A 20,597-nucleotide genomic window follows, 5' to 3' on the forward strand; every position below is an offset into this window, starting at 1 on the left:
CCTGGCTCCTTTCCCTCGGCACAATGATCTTGAGATTCGTCCAAGTGGTTGCAGTGGTTCATTCCTTTTTATTGCTGACTAGTGTTCCACTGGATGGATGTACCAGAATTTATTTATCCATGCACCTGTGGATGGGTGTTTGGGTTGTCTCCAGTTTGTGGTTACTCTGGATAAAGCCTGGCATCTGTGTATGAGGCTTTGCATGACCCTTTACGGATGTATGCTTCCATCTCTTACCACCTTCATGCATGGCCTCCTCCAGTGCAGGGATGGGGGCCTGGTTGGGAGGACATCCTGAGAGGGGGGCAGGCGAGGAGCAAGGAGGAGTGAACACAAGCCTGACTGGCTAAGGCCTTGCAACAGGTCCCCAGGGGCAGTGAGAGGATGGGTCTGCCTGCCTGACAGGTGCCAGCTTTTACACGACCCACATTTCCATTAGGGGCTCCTGACTAGTCATTACCTGTCTCTGCACGCAGCCAATTATAGAAAAAGCATTAGAGGCTTCTTCACTCATGCTCTGTTTAGAATGGACAAGTTGCTACCAGCACATTCTATTCCCAGCAGGACGGGGACAGGAAATCTTCCCTCCCCACAATTGATGCCTCTCTTTCCCAAGTGCATGTACATGCGTGCATACACACACACACACACACACACACACACAACACAACACAACACACACACATCATACTCCTCTGCAGCTCCTGGGGAAGCAGAGAAGCTAGGGGCTGTGGTGCTCCGGGCCTGGAAAGTAAGAGATCCCTTAGACCCCAGCGGTGGGCTTCCTGGCAGGAACTGGAGCTCATGTTCATACCCCTCACCTGGGAGCAACTGCTCTGGCCTGGCCTCAGGTGACCACGGGGCCACTGAGGGGACAGCTGAGACATTGAGGAGTTTGAAAAGCCCCCTTGGTACGTGAGCTGCTTTGAATCCTGCAGTGCCACCCCTTCCCCCTGGACCCCAGCCAGGCAATCCTTTGGTCCCTCAACCTCTCACTCCAGCCCTCCCTGCATTTACCAGCCCCTGCCGCCCCCCTCTAGCCACTATCCCTCCCCCCGCCCCGCCAACCCTGGTTGGGGTGACCATACGGAGAAACCAGTCTTCAAAATGCTCCCTCCCTCCAGTCATTCTGTCACAGGCCACCCCCTTCTTTCACCTCAGGGCCTCTCCATCTTCAAAGCAAGTCATTCCTGTCCTTGGGCCTTGCTCCCAAGGCCTTTCTCACTTTCCCCTTCAAGAAGGTTCCTTTGATCAGCTCAAGTCACTCCCTCAACCTGACTGGTCAACCTTAGTCCTTTTTCACAAGGCCTATGACCTGAAGTGACCCCCCTCCCCTTGCAGAACATCAAGGAGAGAGACAGGATTGTTCACGTCTCAGAGGCTGCCTCAGTTTCCGCTTCTCTGCCTGCATTCTGAACTGTGCCGGGCCCCAGGTAGGGAGAGTCATCCTTTTGCTGCTGGCCGGCTCAGGCTGTCGTGTTAGAACAAGGGACACGGAATCCCCAGGGCTTGAGGAAGGGAGAGAAAACGTGGGAAGGAGCTATTTCCCATGTCTTTGCCATTGGAGGGGGATCCCAGGAGCTGGGAAAGGGGCGGACTGGGGCTAGAACCCAAGGGCCCTGACTTCCCACTGAGTGATCTTCCACCCTCACATCAAGTCCACACATTTTAATAAATGCTCTCCCATGCTCAACATGGGGCATTGGTGGCTGAGGACCAAGTCAGTTTGGCGGGGGGAGAAGGGGAAGACAGCTGTGAGGGGAAAAAAACCCCACAGAACCCCTGCAAAACCTCTCTGAAAGGGTAAAATACAAGACCTGGGTGTGTCTAATCCCAAAGACAAAGAACACACTCTGAGAGTCTAGCAAAGGAAGAGGGTCCTGCAGTCTCGGGCGCCGGGAGGGCTTCTTGGACCCCGTGGGTGGGAGCTGGCTTGGAAGTGGGGCAGGCCTGACCTGACTAGCAGCGCAGAGGGTCCTGCAAGCAAAAAGCTCCTTCAGAGGGATGGCAGCCTGGGCCTGGTGCCCCCACCCCTTTCCCCCTCAGCACCTGCTCAGCCTCAGCCTTCTTTCTCTCGATCCTTGGAGAGCTCCGGCGCGACGCCCACAGCTAGGGAAACCTGGGGCCCGGGTATGGGGTCATGGCTGGCACCAACACTTCCTGTCCTCCTTTGAGGCTGGCCGCTGCTCTTTACTGCAAAACGTCCATCGCCTGCCCCTGCTGTAGCCCAGCCTCCACCCATGGCCTCTCCTACCATCCAGTCAGCGGCCCTCAGGACACTCCGGGTGGGGCCGCTGAAGTGGTGATGATATGGAAATGTTATTGCCTTTGGCTATAAATACCTCCAGGCCCAGTGGCCGAGGTGGGGGTTGCTGAATATAGTATCTGGTCAAGTATCTTGAGTGTGTGTGTGTGTGTTTATATCATCACCTTGGGAGCTTATTAAAAATACACATGCTCAGCACCCACCCCAGAAACTGAGTCAGAATCCCCAGGACATGCTGTGAGGAGGTATGTTTATATTTTTTCAAATTCACCAGCTGATTCTGACATCCTTCCCCCAGCCCCCTCCCCCTATGAGTTGAAAACAATGAGGTTGAGGGATCAGAGAAGTCCACAGATCTGGTCATCAGTTCTCCCCCATCCAGGCAGCCCTGGACACTTCAGCCTCCCCTGCACCATCCAGAGGCATGGAGGCCTCTGGGTTTCACCTCCCAGACGCACCCTGGCTAGGGGCTCCATCAATGTGGGCCTTCTCCGGTCTCGAGTTCACAGTCTTGATCCTATGGGCTTTCTCACTCACATCTCACAATGTTTGCTTGGAAAACCCACAGCTTTGGACTCTGTAATTGGTATCCCTGTTTCAGATCTGACTTGAACCACTTTTGAATACAGCTTCTGTTGCCCTTTTTAATTATGCTATGATGGAGATTCTCCTTCCAACTCTTTTAGAACTTTTCTCCCCATTCTGTGCACCCATTGCCCTGGGACCCTTCCCTCTTAGAATGGTGGTGGGGGGTTGCAGCCTCCACCACCTCCACCACCAACGCCCCCCTGTCCCTGTGGTCACCCCCACTGCAGCCTCGGCCATCAGTACCATGTCCCTAGCTTTCATGGCCCCCACCATCTCTGCTGCTTCCCCCATCACTAGAAGTGCTGACGTCAACAACACCATTGGTAGGACCACCACCGCCTTCACACCAACACTGCCCCCACCAGTTATCACTGCCCCCTTAATCACCAATACCACAAGCATATTATGTCTGCCATCATTTCCTTTACAAAATCTGCATGGACATGGACTGACACCTCATCCCGATCTTCACTCGAGCCTGACTTGGATTCTTAGTTGGTGCTTCTACCTTGCTGTGACTGCTCCAGAACAGGCACTCACAGGGGCTGCCCAGTCTGCTGAGAGTGATGGCCTCCCCCCAGGGACCAAGACTACCGGGGGAGACATATTCTCCTGGGCTCCGCACTGGAGAGGGTCCCTCATTAATTAACCATAATGATGAATCCCCTAGACTGATGGGAGAAGAGTCTCCAGACTGACGGTGAAGGAATTTCCTCAGGGGTTCCCAGATGGCTTAGGGAGGCATTTCCTCCGGAAGTCCCCTCCTCATATTGATGAAAGAGCCTTTTCGGAGTACCATGTTCTAACTGAGGTGGACCCTCTGTAGGGAAGACTTTGACTAATGGGTGAAGGCTGTCCCCTCATGGAGGTCAAAAATTGCTGACAGGCTCAAGAGTCCCCTGAGGAAGGGAGAAGGGAGAGAAGAGAGATGCTTTACTGAGGTTATTGTTTGAGAAAACAGCTAAGATGCATATCAAAATCCATACTAAAAAGTGCCGAGTAACACAGCGGAATGGACCTCACACCTGCTAAATTGGGGTGGTCATGACGGTAAGGCCTCCTGAAGAAGGTGGTTCTGGGTGGAGTAAGCCCCTGGCAGCTGCTGTCCCAAGGCTCTGGCTTCCCCAGGGATGACCCAGCCCATCTCCAGCCTGGGAGTGGCCAGTGGTGTGTGCCAGACTCACATTGTTTCCACAGCCGCTCCCTGTTTCCAGGTTGTGTCTACCCAGCCTGGCGCCAGCCCCTGCCCAACAGCCCCAAGTGCAGACACAGGGCCCAGGGGCACTGGAGCCAGGAATGTGTGGAGAAGTGCCCTTGGCCAAAGCCAGTGGAGAGTTCTCTTCCCCCACAGGGAAAGGGAGGGTGACCTGGGAGTTCAGGTATCTGATGATGAGCGGAGCCCTGATCAAACACACCACCCTTTGGGGACTTTAACATTACATTCAATTGTGTTCGGCCATTCTTCCTAGTCCCTGAAGGTTTCACTTTGTCTTGCCAGGTTTCTTCTTCAGAGTCTCACCAGAAGTTTAGTCCCTCCAGAAAATCATCCCTGGTTTTTTCCCTTAGAAGCAGAGCTCATTCATTTCTTATGTGAGCTTATAGTCATTCCGTTGCCCACTATGACTCTCAACTCTGACCTCAATCAGAGCCTTGATCTTGACGTCATATTGATCCTAACAATGACTGTGAACTGAATCTAACCCTAACCAAAGGTAGATTTTAGCCCTACGCTCAAACTCAGCCCCCAACTCTAATCTGCTGGCCTTCAGAGAAAAGCCATTGGCTGCTAAGGAAAATCAGGCAAGAAATGATGGCGGCCAGCCTCAGCCCCTCTGCAGAGGTTATGGTTTTTACACACAATAACGGCTTCTATGAAGAAGTACGAGCGTGTGTGTGTGTGTGTGTGTGTGTGTGTGTGTGTGTGTGTGTGTTTCCTTTATTCTATTTAGAATCCCTTTCATCACAATTCCATCCCATCTTCTCCAGGGAACAGAGGAAATAGAAAATGGATCTCTGGTTACACGGGGAGGAATTCTCTGCTAAGCCTGGAGTTCAAAGGAGGCCCGTGGCCGCCTAGTGGGGCCCGGATGTCACTGCATCAGCGGTGTCTCCCTCCTCCAGAACTCAGAGATGAGCTGGGAATCTGAGTGGTAATGTGAGTGGGAAGCAGTCACGAGGACATGTCAGACCACTGGAGCTTTGTTTGTCACCTCCAACAGTGACCAGAAGGAGTAAAACCCTCCTCAATGGACGCCCTGTCCAGTCCAGCCCCTCATTTCCACAGCCACCTGCCCTGTGCCGGGGCTTCCTCCTGCCTCCTTCCATCCTGCAACATTCATCCATCTTGCACATTCTCCATCCCTCTGCCTCTTGTTCCATTCTCTCTCTCTCTTATATTTTCTTATTTTCAGTCTTTTTCTTGTTTTTCACATCATCCCTCTTTCCCAACCAATCTCTCTATGTCTATCTTCTGGTTCTTTCCCCTTTCTTTTCTCAGCAAAATATTAAACATCTTGTACTTATTTGCAAAGTTTAGTTTCACCTGCAATTATAGGACTTCTCAAGCTGATGCAAGCATAAGTCTTGCCTCTTTAACCAGAAATCTGAGCTGTACTTTCTCTTGTCTCTTCCTCAGCAGAATTTGGCTCACTGAAAAATCCAAAAATATCACAGTGAGGGAGGCCTTGGAAATTCAGTGCTCTCATTTAACAAAGGAGGAAAGTTGAGACCCAATAAAAGGAAGCCATACTCCCTGGGCAGCCCAGCCTATTAATGATGAAACTAGAAGCCTGACCAGTGCCCAAGCCCCATCAAGACTGTGCCTTTTCCTCTTTAAGGAAATGTCTCTGGTCCATCCATACCTACTGGTTTCAACTGACTTCTACTTAGTTCCCCTGGGCTGGCCAGTGACATAGGAATATAATATCAGATAACCCTCAACACATGAAAACATGTCTAGAAGAAAGAGGTCAGGTTCCCATTATGGGAAAGGGAGGATGAAACTAAGAGAGCTGAGTCAGAAGGAAATAGCAGAGTGATGAGGCTTGGTCCAAATTTAACTGCTGGACAGTTAACTAGATAGATGGAAAGATGGACAGGCCAACTGGGTTCTGAGTATGATAATGATGTGAGCACAGGTGTTCCATCCTCCTTACCACCCACTCACGTTATCCAAGATGCCCATAAAAATGTCCAAAATATTAGAAATGTGGAAATGAGGAATGTGCAGAATCACTGCTAATATGGAAGAGTACCATTCACATCCAGAAAACCAAGGGGGCTCTGACCGAGGACAAATTGAAGGACAGTATCCGAGCCAATCTGCAGTAGCCTTACCCGAGGAGGAGCACCCTGACAGGAAAATGAGGAGAAGAGAGCCTGCAGACCCTACCTCCTCTTCCTAGTTTGAGGGATGAGGATTAGAGGACAGGCAGGACTAAGAACAGGCGAAGAACACAGCATGTGAACTCCCTCCAGACCACAGAGCAGCTGCCTGTGTAAGAGGCACTGCCCTGGGAGGCCACAGGTCTTGAGTAGCAGCAAGACTTCTCATAGCAAGTCCGCAGGAAGTGAGATTGCCCCTGGTGGAGTGGGCAATGGTCCATGGAAGGAAGCTCAGTCCAGTTGTGGTTTGTACCTGGTATGAAGGCCAGACCTAACAGGAAAACGGAAGTAGAAAATAACTTCTCCCAAGACTGAGCCAAAATCCCAGACACATAGTCCCCTGGTAGGACTGTTCACAGCACTCTCTTCCTTTTACTCTGAATTGATTGTGTGAATATATTGTGGCCTAAGATCTGGCAGCAGGATTTATACAGCAACCAAAAAGACATGATAGGAACTAAGAACAAGCCATTCAATGGTTGAACTGGCTGGGCAAACTCAGGTCTTATTGATTTGCCCTTGGGAGGAAGCCAAAGAACCCAGGGACCCAGCATGGACCAAAAAGACTCTGCAAAATAAAGTATCACAATCAAGATACAGATGACAAATATGCTTTTGTCCATTATTTAGTATAGGAAATAAAAAGAAATGTTAGGAAATAGCTGCTTTGTGTTCTCAAATAATTCAAGAAAATGTGAACTCTATGAAAAAAGAGGTAAAAGATGAGATGATGAAACGTTAGACTGAGATGGGAAGGGATAAACTCAGAGTTTAAGAGAAAAGGGAGTTTGATGATGGGGAAAGAGAGGAAGGAAACTGAAAATGCCATTGAAGAATCGAAATCTTCATTTGAATGGAAAAAAGGATTGGACACTGAAGAAAATAGAGTCAGTGATATAAAGGATATTTGAGAATTTTTCTCAGAATGCCAAGGAAAAGAACGAAAATAATGATTTTAAAAGGTCATGGATCTGCATAGATAGGAAGGCTCAGTATTGTCAAGATGTCAGTTCCTTCCAAGTTGACCTATAGGTTCAAGGCAATCCCAATCAAAATCGAAGCAAGTCATTTTGTGGATACTGACAAACTGATTCTAAAGTTTACAAAGTTTAGAGAGGCAAAAGACCCAGGATGGCCAACACGACATTGAAGAGAAGAACAAAGATGGAGGACTGGCATTACCTGATGTCAAGGCTTACTGTAAAGCTACAGTAATCAAGGTGGTGTGGTATTGGTGAAAAAAAATAGACAGAGATCACTAAAACAGAACAGAGAGCCCAGAAATAGACCTTCATCAAGACAGTCAATTAATCTTTGATAAAGGAGCAGAGGCAATTCAATAGAGCAAAGATAGTATTTTCAACTGAAAATCAGTCGAACAACTGGACATCCACACAAACAGAAAATGAATCTAGATACAAATTTTTAACCTTTACAAATATGAGCTCAAAATGGGGATCATGAACGTGAATATGAAATGCAGAACTAGAAAACCTCTGGAAGATAACACAGAAGTAAACTTAGATGACTTCAGATTGGCAATGACTTTTTAGAAAGAACACAAAGATGCAATCTGTGAGAAAAATAATTGATAAGCTGGACTACATTGAAATGAAAGTTTCTGCTCCATGAAAGACACCGTAAAGGAATGAAAAGACAAGCCACAGACTGGAAGAAAAAAGACATTTCATAAAGCACTGTTATCCAAAATATATAAAGAAATCTTAAAAAAAAGAAAATGAGCAACTTGATTAAAAAATGGGCAAAAGACCTGAGCAGACACCCCACCAAAGAAGATATGCAGGTGGGAAACAAGCAGATGAAAAGATGCTCCACATCCTATGTCATCAGGGAAATGCAAATTAAAACAACTACACTCCAATTAGAAAGGCCAAATTCCAGAACACTGAAAACACCAAATGCTAAACGGGATGTAGAGCAACAGGAACTCTCATTTGTTGCCAGTGGGAATGTAAAATGGTGCAGCCACTCTGGAAAACAGCTTAGCAGTTTCTTACAAAACTAAACATACTCTCATCATGTGACCCAGAAATTATACCCCTTGGTATTTACCCAAATGAGTGGAAAACATATGTCCACACAAAAATCTGCATGTGAATGTTTAGAGCAGCTTTATTCATAACTGCCAAAACTTGGAAGCAACCAAGATGTCCTGCGGTAGATGAGTGGATAAACAAACTGTGGTACATCTAGACCATGGAATACTATTCAGTGCTACAAAGAAATGAGCCATCAAGTCAAAAAGAGACACGGAGGAAACTCCAATGCACATCACTAAGTAAAAGAAGCCAATCTGAATACACTACACACTGTATGATTCTGACCATATGACATTCTAGAAAAGGCAAAATTATGGAGACAGTAGAAAGATTAGTGGTTGATGAGGCTTTGCTGGAGGAAGGAAGGAAGAGGCAGAACACAGAGGATTGTTAGGGCAGTGAAACTGTTCTGTGATATACAATAGAATCATACTTCAATGGTGGACACACGTCATTATACATTTGTCAAAACCCCTAAAACGTACAACACCAAGAGTGAACCCTATCGCAAACTATGGACTTTGGGTGGTAATTAGGTGTCAGTATAGGTTCATCTGCTGACATAACAGAAACGAAAAGTTTCCTGAGTTGAACAAAGACCTGAAAAGGAATCAACACATTGGATATACCCCCAGTGAAATATCCAAAACTCAAAGATGAAGAGCATCACGATGAAAAAGAATATAGATCACTTACAAAAGAAGGCATAGGAATAAGGTTTTATGGAGGAGCTTTGAGAAAGTCTGTGATTAAAAACACAAACGAACCAAGCTGCCATCTATGTGGGAAGGCCGTGTCAGATAGGAAAGAGCTCAGAGTATTGCATCTATGTATTCTTTCTAGAAAAACAGACACGTTTATAACATTTATATGTTATGTATTTTTTTCAAGTATATATACAACATAATCCACTTGAAGACATAATCCAGCCAATAAGGGGCTCAAGAACGGTGAGGGCAGAGCGTGGGCTGACAGTGAGCACTGCTAAATACAGACTTGGTGGTTAATAGAGTTTAAAGAAAAATGATGCTCCCATCCAAAAGTGGAGAGGAGATACCCGGCACCCACCTGGCCTTTTTATGTGTTTCTCTTCTAGATGCGTTACTTGTTTGACCATGAAGAATTCCCTAGCCCATTAATATGCTACTTGGATGTAAGTGATGTTCACATAGGTAGACAAAATGAAAGACTCCCCCCAAATCCACCTGTATCAAAAGCATTGGAACTCCCACCCCTGAGAAGAAATACCATTAACTGGGTGCCCTTTTGCTGTCCCCATGACGTCTTTGGACATGTTGGAAAATGCCTTCCACTTTCCCAAGATCCTTTCCTTTCATCTCTTAAAAATTGTTGTAATAAATATACACATCTTTCATGGCTATGATTCAATGATAATAGCCTTGGCTATGGTGAGCTTGTGCAGTACACACCCTGCCCAAACTCTGGTTTCGCTTCAGCTGTGCTGCCTGCCTCAACCCCTTCCTCCACGGCCTCTGCCTCCACCTACCTAGAGCGGGAGCCCATCGAAACAGGCCACATACTGTGGGCTACTGGGCTGTTTTCTTGCCTCGTTGGCTGATTTCATCCACAGGGATCTATACCTTATTTCCAAACTTCATTTCTGGGGTAAAATGGTAGATTTCTCTGAACAAGGGAAGTTAGTCTTAGGATGTGTCGTAAGCTCGGCATAAGATGCTCGCTAAAATTGCAGAAATGAACGAATGACCTGAAGCTCTTAGAACTGCTCAAAAATCCCTTGTCTTTTTCTGAATCAACCTGGGCCCATAGACTGGGAGGGCGTGAACTGAGAGTTGGTCACTCTGTCCCGTTTGCCACTGGACACCCTCACAGGAGAATGGAGAACGAGCACAGTCTCCAGAAGGTCCCGGACTTCCTTGGGAAGCCTGCTGACTCACTCCTCCAGGCCCTCCAGGTCTGCCCCCATGCCACCCATCCCCCTCTTACTGTTGAGTCTGTCCCCCACCTCCTCTTTCTCTCTCTGAATTAATGATACTGACTCTGAGGGCACTTTTGTTCTCATGAGCTTGTGGTATTGTAGTCTAAAGCCCCATAATTCTTTTCGTAGAATTAATTAATTTCACAGAATAAATAGGATTAACAAAACGTAATAGCTTTCCATTGTAAAGAGATCAGTGGCACTAGAAATGTCGTACACCTTTCCCTAAAGGTGCATTTCACAAGTTGTAACAAGTAAGCATTTATAAGACTGACAAAATTTTTGTGAGAAATGACTCTTCTCCAAATCATGTCAGTTTGTTAGAGGTTGCTGCTACAGGACACAGGGAGACTCCCCCATTATCCTCAAATGAGATAGTAGGGTTATGATTGATGCTCACAATGGCCAATAATTTCAGCCCCAAGAGAAGTAAGTTATAAAAATTCAGAGCACCTCCCTGCTTTGAAGCAAACGGCTAGTTGTGTGCAAAATCATTCGCATCCATCTGGTCCCACAGAAACTGCAGGGTGTGAAAGATCTGCTGAGACCTTATTTGAAAGCAGGAAAGGAAGGGAGGGAGGAAGGAAGGAAGGAAGGCTTGCCAGCGGGTGGCCGGGGTAATATCTAAGTGTTAAGGAACATTCGGGGTAACCCATGACCCATCTTGGCTCCTTGGTGTCCTAAAATGTACTCCTTATTGTCTCTCTATAAACAGTGGTTTTCAGCCAGGGACGGGTTTGCCAGCAGGAACATTTGGCAAGGTCTGGAGGCACTTCGGGTTGTCACGACCTGCGGAGGGAGTCACTACTGGCACGGAGGGAGGCTGAGGCTGGGGATTCTGCTTTAACAGCCCACAGTGTCCAGGATGGTGCCCTCTTCCCAGGTTACCCAGCTGTGCTGAGGTTGAGAGACTGTTTTAAAAGAACCATCATTAAGCCTCACTCAGGGAATGGGGTCTCCTCTGATGAAGACCAGCATCCAGGTTTCTCCTGGACTCCCTCTGGTAGCAGCTTGTTCTGGGGGAGGGTCGAATTATGGAGTATTTCCCCCGCAGCTCCTGACTGTGGCTCCAAACGAAACCTCTCTCCTGTCCCAGCATAGGCACGGAGGCCTTTCTTCCTGCCGGTTGGTTGTGGCCAGAGCATTCCAGGACCTTCCCACACCACCACGTGCCCTTTCAAGGGCTGGCAGGCCTTGCGCTTGTCGCAGATGGAGAGACGTTGGTGGCTTTGAAGACCACTTACGCTCCTACTGTCTGACGGACGGTCAAACTTCCTCTCAGTCTGAGCTCTCTGGTTCTGAAGCAAACCCCCCGAAGTTATAAACACTGCCTGAGGTCTTTGCCCTCATCCTTCTGGGTTAGCCACCCCCCCACACATGGTTCTGGTTTTTCTGCAGGACCCATTTATCCCATTTATTAGGCATAAGGGTTCACAATAATTTTAGGGGCTCATGAGAATGTTTTCATTTTATCTACTTTTAAAATCATAAGAAAAAAAGAATTTAATAATGATGACCTAAAATAATAGAATACATCTTTATACTAGCACAGTTATAAAATGTAATTTTGCGTGTGTGTGTGTGTGTGTGTGTGTGTGTGTGTGTATTTTATGGAGGAGGAGGAGGCCCACAAAGGCAACAGTGCCGAGGGTCCATGAAAGCACAGTGGGACCCTAGATTTCTGGAAGCACACACCCCTTCAAAACAGCCCCGGGGTCAGGGAAGCATGTCAGCAGGTGAATCGGGGTCGTGGAAGCGAAAGGGAATCTGGCAGGAATCTCCCTTCCCCTTCCAGGAAAGACTCTAATTTTTAAAGAAATTGTTTATCTATCAAGGCCTGCTGTTTTCACCAGGGACTCTGTTAGACTTACTTTAGTGAGTTGACATAACCCTGCATGACCTCAGTTCTCTGTCTGAGGCATCCAGTATCGAGCGAGCTGCCCCCACAGGTTGTAAATCAAGTTCAGAGAGCTCTCGGCTTCCCTCCAACATTGAGGTGGATTCTAGGGCCCCCCGGCAGCTCACACGGGCTAGTCCCTCCTCCAGGCACCAAGAGTTTGGCTTTGGTATTGAGGACACACTCGTGGATGACAATGTAATTTGCACCACGTCTGGGTACTGCCCTGAAGGATAAAAATCCTGGGCAAACCAGCAGAGTGTGCCCCAGATATGAGCCGTCGTCCCCAGACGGCCTCTCTTCTCTTTCCACGTGAACTTGACACCAACCGGGGTGAAAAGTAAGGCAATGTAGTGCATATAGCAAACGAAAGCCATAAAGAATGTGAAACAGAGCCCCAAATGGATCTGTAAACAACATGAATGAAATATGATTACCTACGATAACAAAAATATGATAAATATTATTATATGCCAATCACAAAAGACACACCTGTACCAAGGTGGCACAGAAGACTCAGAAGTAAAAGGAGGCCTAACAAATGAGGAAAAAGAAAAAGATAGGAGGAGGGACGAGAATACCAAACAAACCAATGTGCCCGGACAAAGGGTCATTTGATAAATGCTAGAGCATGTGCCTGCCTCAGTACTCATAAACCTTTATGCTCCTATTAACACACTGCTGAACTTTAAATACGCAAAGAGAAATTGATAGGAGCATGGCATTATGGGAGATTTAACATGCCTATGTCACCATTTAATTAATAAAATAACTACAAAAGCAAGAGTACAGAGCATCTGGATGATATAGTTAGTAAAGCAGGATTAATATGTTTATAAGACTCACGTCCTCCAAACATGATATACCTCCCTTTCAAGACCAGGTACAACGCTACACACAAAAGTACTTCTCCCTCCACACCACTCCCCTGAACCCAGGCCCTAGTTTTCTCCGAGTAAAGCTGGGGAGCCATCAGGGGTTCCTGAGAGACTGTGCCACCTCAGCCCTTCTGGGACCCTAAGAAGCAAAAGAGGAGGCCACATAGCCTTCATTTGCATCCATTCTAGCTGGGAAGGTAAGGCTTGCAACCTGGAGAACGCAGCAATTGGTCCACCTGGAGGGGAACTTGAATTGCATGGAGAATGAAAGCCTCCACCCAGACATTTATTGGGCACCAGTGGTGTGTACTGGCCCTGGACCTGCTACAGGCAGACATCAGGGATACATAGAGCTAGAGACCATCTGCTCTCCGAGAGCTCTTAGAAAGGAGCTGGTACAGCTTCCCAGCAACTTAGTAAAACCCAAGACATACTGTGGCAGGAGCCATGTGAAGCCTCAGAAGGTTGCAGACAACAGAACAAAAGCTGACCTTGGAAGTGTGGGTTGGTCCGCAGCAGGGACAGCGTTCCAGCTGAATGAGGGACAGGGGCAGAGCTTGGGACCTGAGATGAGTGCAGTGCTGACCATTCACAACCCTGAGGAGAGCTGAGGTTGCCTGCTTTCATCTCGCTGGGAAGGTCAGACATTTGGATTCTCTTGTTCTGGGTACGGCCATGCGTTCGCCACGATGGGGTCTCCGCTCACCTCCTACTCTACTGCTCAAAGACACCTGTGCTGAATGGGGTGTCTCACATCCCCACATTCTGCTCTTCTTCCAAGAACCTTCACCACCCTTCACATCACATAGTGCTTTAGATGTTGTGAGTGTTCAAGGCACACTCAAAAAACGAAATTTTTGGTGACACACTCGATGGGATTAGAAAACTCCCAACATCTGTGACCATGTTGGTGGCTGAGAGTGGAGCTGTGTGGGTGCCTATGGCCCTGAGCCCAGCTCCTCAGGGCCACCATTCGGCCAGGACCTCATACCTCAGAGTGGGGGCCTCCTTTGCCCTTTATATCTTCTTGGCTGCTTCGGAGGGAGCAAGAGAGGCCCCTGCCTTCCCCATCAGGTGATGGTGCCTTGAAGACAGGGACTGTGATACCATCAACTGGGGCCCCCTGAGGAGGCATCTGGCCTGTATTCTCCCACACTCTTTGGCATGGTTTCATCCAGAGCACTCTGACATTTTGGAGAAAAGGGCCTAGCATTGCAGCTCGCTGACCAGGAAGGCTGCAACATGAGCTTTATGGAATGTTGGAGATCCTCTAGCCAGGCATTTTTCAACCACCTGTCCATGGACAGCCCAGGGTCAGGGCAGCTTTCTACCAGCTTTCATAGTCCTCCCCAGCCCCGCCCTGCCATTTCTTCCCTCCTAAACCTTCCAGCCTCCACACATGTAGCAGGGAGTCTGGCTGGGATTCCTGTGGGGCTGGGATACTTGGGTGCACTGTAGCCTCAGTGCTGAGCCCAAAGCCTGTCTTCTTCCTCCAGCATGTCAAGGAACCTATGGGGGCCATCCATCCTCCTGACCTGCCTACAGCCCTAGTGCAACTCAAGGTCCGCTTCACTGGCAGGGTTTACAGAAGCTGTTCTGTCTACCTGCTACACCCTTTCCCCTTGTCTCTGGGGCCAACGCCTATTCACCTGGTCTCACCTCCCGTTGAGATCTATTCTTGACCGGTCTCCCTTCTCTAAAGCTCAGATGGGTGACTCTGTTCCATGAACCCCTGTACACTACCCACCCTTCTTATGGCACACACTCACCCACATATACCCACGCACACACTGCCTCTGTGACTGTACAGACTTAGTAGCTTCTCTGTGAACCCCCTAAGGGCAGCAAGCTGGGCTCTTTTCCACTGCCTTCTCAGGGCCTGGCAGAGTGCCTGGCATCTAGTAAGTGCCCAGTAAACATTCACTGAGCAAACAAGTGGGCGGATAGAGGGATGGTTGAAAGGGGGTCTGGACCTTATGATTTATGCTTTAATGGAATGGGGGTGGGAGCAAGAGTTTCTGGCTAAGATCCACTCAGGATGGTGTGTCCACCCATTTTCCTCTACCCCGTGCTAGATGAGAAGTATATCTCGCATCGAAGTTGAAAGATTTGAGAACCACATATTTGTTATTCCCTCCAATTTGTCCTCACGATGGTGTGATGGCAGCAAGAGGGCCAACGGGAGAACTCAGGATCCACTCCACTCCTTAGTGTCTCGGGTCCAGAAGCGGCGGTGGCCCTCTTGCTGATGGTGGTCTCAGTCTTCAGAACAAGGTAAGTGTGTGTGTGTGTGTGTGCAGATGGCAAGGTGTATGGCACCTTGGGTGGGTCTCTTCTCCCAAACTGGTTGCAGGCTGCACCCCTCCCTGCTGGCCAGTCCACTAGCTGTTTCATCCACCGTGCCTCCTATCACCCCAGGATGGAGAGCCACTGATGGAGGCTCAGGGTGCGGATCATAGACAGGAACACACACTCCCAGGTATTTACACGCTCGCTCGTGTGCATACACAGGCATATACCCTTACACGCACTCATGCTCACACGCAAATGTGCACACTCACATACATACATACCCTTTGTTTCTAATCATTCAGAATCAAATAGGGATCAAAGCACAGGGTCAGAATCCCAATGATTTCCAAGTGCAGCATCCCCCGGTATAGTTGGATTAGGAACAGAGCAGGATCCTACCTCTGGCCTACAATGACCCAACCCTTGGCTGAGGGGCTCAGGGGACACCAGACTCTCATCACAGCCCCCCCTCATCTGCTCCCCATGTCTCCAAAGCGCTGGCAGAAATTACTCCATGGAGGACACAGAGCAAGGAGCATTATCTTTTTGGTTTCTTTATAGATTTATTGCGGTCTAATTTACATGCCATTATATTCACTTGTAATGCAATGTTGTCAATGATTTCAGCAAATTTGTAGAGTTGGGCAATCATCACCACAACCCAGTTTTAGAAGATTCCCATCATTCCATCAAGGGTTCCAGCTTGAGCATATTTCTCTCTCTTAGTTTAATGAGCATTTTCATAACACATGGGAGCACCTTGTTTGGAGAGAGTAATGAAGTTCTTAGTCATTTGTACCTTAGTGTGTGTTAATTTAACACACTGTCTTTATAAATTTATTGAACTCATTAAGCAATTACTTAGTACTGTTTCTACCATTGGCAAGGCTGGTGAGAGATAGATGTCCCCTAGGCCCCTCAGGCAGGAGTCAGGTCATTCTCCAGTGGCTCTTCCTTGACCTGAGTAAGAGGTAGGACATCCTGCTTTGTTCCTGGATGCAGCTATACCAGGGAATCTCACACTTGGGAACAGAGATAGGTGTTAAGAACCCATACCCAAAGAGTTTTGTAGAAGCTATACAGTAGTTACATGATCACCATGAAGCATTTTGGAAGGCAGCTAGTGGGTAGATAAAGGTGTGAAATGACAGGGTGCTGTGAAATCTAGAGGGCAGGATGCACTTTTCGGGGCAGGGGGAAGGCAGTGGAGTGGGAAAGGCCCTGGATGGGGGTGCTGGGAGTCAGGGTTCAGAAAGTTTGAAAGGGGGGCCAAGAAGCAGGATGCCAAGCCCACTGGGACATTGCAGAGGGGGGCTGGTGTCCCAGAGCTCCTGCTGTGGGGCCAGCCAGCCCAGACACTTCCCCTGCTTCCTTGGGGCTCTCAGATGCCCTGCGCTACTTTGGCTCACTCTGGTAGACAGCAATTCCTACTCAAGAAGAGGCAGGGCAGAAGGCTTACCAAGCCCAGGCCAAGACAAGATCCATCTCTAGACATTGTCACAGGAGAGTGGTGTGGGCCAGGCTCCCTTTGAGGATGACCTGACAAGACCCACTGCCAGGGCCCCATAGTAGTCCCAACCAAGCAAGCCAACTCTTGCCTCTTTCTTCCTTCAGTTCTCTCTCCTTCCAGGACTTGGTTCCATCTCATTTTATTTTTTTCTTCTATCCCTTGCCCCCACCCCCGCTCTCATTTCCTCTTTCCACAGTGCAAGGGAATTTCGGCTGGAACAGCCCATGGCGTGTGGTGGGCCTGGGGGGGGGGGCATCCAGAGGTCACTGGAGCTGGGAAGGCCCCAGACGGGGACTGAGCAATGTGTCACTGCCAGGGCTTGGCAGGGGCTGCTGCCCTGGGGAGTTGGGAGCAAGGAAGGTGGGAGGCAGAGGGCAGCCGGGAGGCCTGAAGTCTGCCAGAAGAGAGGACCTGAGGTGGGGTGAGAAGGCCATTTGAGCTTGGAAGGGAGATCCTTGCTGGCTACTTCCTGTCCAAGCTACCAGGGTCTTCAGTGGGGTCTCCTGGCTTGAGAGGTACCACCCTAGCCAAGAATTCTTCTTTCTTTTCTTTCACAAAATTAAATAATGGAGAGACTGTGTCTATCTCTATTTCCATATAGCCAAGTCTGAGCCTGGGCTGATCCTGGAAGCCAACCAGGTATGTGGAAAGAGGAAAAAGCAACAGCCAAAGAAAATGAAGCGGTGCCTTGAAGGCCAGATGGAGGCCGTGGGCAGGATCTGCAGGAGGCCCTGGACCAGGGGGCCAAGGAAGGGGGGGGTCTGTCTGGCCTCTGAGCAGAGGGTGAAGGAAAGTCGGGGGTGGGTCTCCCCACAGTGGGCTGCTGGGGGATCATCGTCAGGAGGTTAGAGCCAGAACATGAGCAGCAAAAGCATGAGTGATCCTTCCTGGATGGAGATGTCCAAGGCTCCTTGAGGGGCCCACAGGCAGCAGGAGGTCTCCAGGTTTGGTGGCAGGCAAGAGGGAGAAGGTGGTGGTCATTCAGTGCTTGCACCTGCTCCTATCTTGTGTCCCTGCTCATTATAGCCTAGAGTCCACTTTGGCCCACAGCTCCTTTCTCCTATCTCCCTCACTCCCACCTCCCATGCCGGCAGAGTCTTTCCCTGAGGAACACCAGGCCTGATCTCGAGAAGGAAACCATGGTGGTAACAGTGACTACCAAGGGGACGTCTAACAGGGGGAAGCGGGGACTCTGCCCTATTGACTTTTCCTGGAGAGGAGGAAAACACATCCTTAGTTTCCTTGCTTTAATGGTTGCTCATGTCTGTCGCCTTGTCTCTATGTCTGCTGCTTCTGGCTGGGGTGTGAGCCCTGCTGTATGCCCTCTAGGCCCCCTCAGAGCCATGCTCCAGATCACAGCCAAGTCGTCTACCTCTCCTCAGATACCGACCCCTCTCTTGCATTAAAATCCATCAGTGTTTTTCCTCAGCTTTCATGAAAGAGGTCAAGTTCCCAGGTATGTCCCCAAAGGTCCTACCTGACTGGGCACCCTCCTGTCGCTCTAGCATCATATCCTGACACCCCCACCTTGCCTGTGTTCTTGTATCCACGTCACACCATTCGTAATTCCACGAGTGTTCTGCACTCTCCCTGTGCCCACACTGGCTGCCCCCTCTGCCAGGACAATACCCTCAGCCATGCACCTGGTTAAGGCCTCTTGTCCTAGCACCAAGGACAGCGCCTGGCACCAAACAGGTGCCAATAAACAATGATGAACAAATGAGTGTTTCAGACTCTGCCCTCCCTCCCTTCCCTCAGGCCAGGTTAGGCACCTCTAGCTGGGTTAGGCTTCTCTAGCTTTTTTTCAGGTCATAGTGAACTAGCCTGACCATTTATGCAGATGATAGGATTTTAGCATCTTTATTGTTGCACTTTTTCATTTTAGTATTTATTTTCATCCCATGGCTTTCTCTCACTCAACTTAGATTGTAAAGCACGCATGCTTCCAGGAAAGGCTGTTTCAGTAGAAAGGCAGAAATAGACTTTGGATAGTTCCAAGCATAGACCCTGAGAGGCTGGAATAAATGATGAGTCTAGATAGGATGCCCCTGATTAGGACAAAGGGAGAGAAAGGAAGATGTGAAGAGAGGAGTGGGCCCATCAAGAAGGAAGGCACTGCACGCAGAGAAACCAGGGCTGGGATCAGCATCTGGAAATGCCTGGTCTCTCTTTGGTAGGTATCTTTCATTACCAGTAGCAGGCAGCCATGCAGAAGCCAAGTTGGTACAATCCCAAACTCCCTGATCTCCACTTGAATGGGTCCCCTAGGATGTCCTCCCTGATATTTCAACAGCACTTGCGATGGACAGGAGCCAGAATGTTGCTTATTGACTATCCAGAGATAAGGAAGCTTCTCTCTATGCTTCGTGTCCACTCAATCCCCATCCAACTCATCCAGAGGGGAGCCCTACCAACATTGCAATATCCCAGGGATGTGGAGCTCTGAAGAGGAAGATGGGGGTGGGATGATGGGAAAAGAAGAACTCCCCACACCCATTATCACACGTGACAGAAGAGAGCTCATCAAGATGCTCCTGAATACAGGACAGTAGAGAAGAATGCACGTCCCTATTACACTCATCTCTTTTCCACACTAGGCCAGGAACCCTGGGCCAGCTGCATCTCCCACTCTTGCACCCTCCCTGGCACAATGTAGGTTCTAAATAAATCTGAAGAAGATATTGTCCTCCCTGAGTTACTAACAGAAGCTCAAATCTGTTCAGGGAAGCAATGCAATTCATTAAAAGTACTCATTCCTAGAAACGCTTGAGGCTAGGGTAGCATTAAAACAGTGTTCTGGATAATAAAATATAAGTGGGATAATATAATATAATGTAATATAATACATAAAATATATATGTATTTAGTGGGTAGGGCTTCTGAGAAAATTTGTTAAAGGGGCAGACTCAACTGACACATTCCTTTTCAGTTTTTGTCCTTCACCCTTCACCTTCCATCTTTCTTCTGGCCTAGACCATGGATATGATACTCAGAGGTAGAGGAAGCAGCTTACAGCAATGAGGAATCAGCTTACACTGAGGATAGCAAAGCAGAATGGTAGAAAAAGCATAGGTCTCTAATGGCATAGTAGAGGCCAGACTCTGCCATCCCTGGATTACCTGTCTTTGGACTTCTTGGTAGTGAGCACGTCAGTTAGCAACTGCCTCAACAGCACTGCATAACATCCCCAAAGTCAACAATCATTTATTCTTACTCTCGCATCTGAGTATCAGCTGGTGTTGGCTTCATGCTGTAGGTTGGGTCAGCTCCATGTGTCTTTCATTCTCCTAGGTCTAGCACCTGCCCAGAGTATGTTCTTCCAACAATGACAGGAGGATGACAAGGGGGCAAGCACATGCCAAGTCTCTGTTTGCATCACGTCTGCAAACACCCCAGTAGCCCAAGCAAGTCACATAAAGGAGTCCACGCAGTCGAGGGCCAGCAAAGTATACTCTACCTCTGATGGGAGGAACCACAAAATCACATGGCAAAGGGCATAAACAAGAGTGAAGAACTGGAATGAATAACCAGAAAATACTTGCTAGATGAATAAATGTTGGGTGCCTCTTATGTGTCAGGCACCATCTTAGGTGCTTTGTGTTCATTAATCTTCTCATTTCACCTTTGCAACAACTGATATAAAACAGGTCTTATTAAATTCACTTTGCACATTTACACAACCTATTGCTCAAAGAGCTTAAGTAATATATCACCTGTGAAAGGGAAGGGCAGGGTTGCCACCCTGGTTGTGGCTAGGCCAAAGCC

General features: G+C 48.4%; 1 long non-coding RNA gene across 2 annotated transcripts; it reads left to right on the forward strand.

Moving 5' to 3' along the window:
* Positions 1-1,338: 1,338 nt before the first annotated feature.
* Positions 1,339-20,391, forward strand: LOC141373511 (uncharacterized). 2 transcript variants are annotated; one of them, XR_012379579.1, is made up of 4 exons: positions 1,339-1,433; positions 15,106-15,304; positions 17,434-17,471; positions 20,124-20,391. It is a non-coding gene; the product is annotated as an uncharacterized lncRNA (long non-coding RNA). The 2 variants fall into 2 exon arrangements; XR_012379578.1 differs by lacking the exon at positions 17,434-17,471.
* The last annotated feature ends 206 nt before the right edge of the window (positions 20,392-20,597 follow it).

The sequence above is a fragment of the Callorhinus ursinus genome, unplaced genomic scaffold (assembly GCF_003265705.2).
Source record: "Callorhinus ursinus isolate GAN/ISIS: 27379988/994484 unplaced genomic scaffold, GSC_fseal_2.0 scaffold10, whole genome shotgun sequence".
Classification (NCBI taxonomy): Eukaryota; Metazoa; Chordata; class Mammalia; order Carnivora; family Otariidae; genus Callorhinus; species Callorhinus ursinus.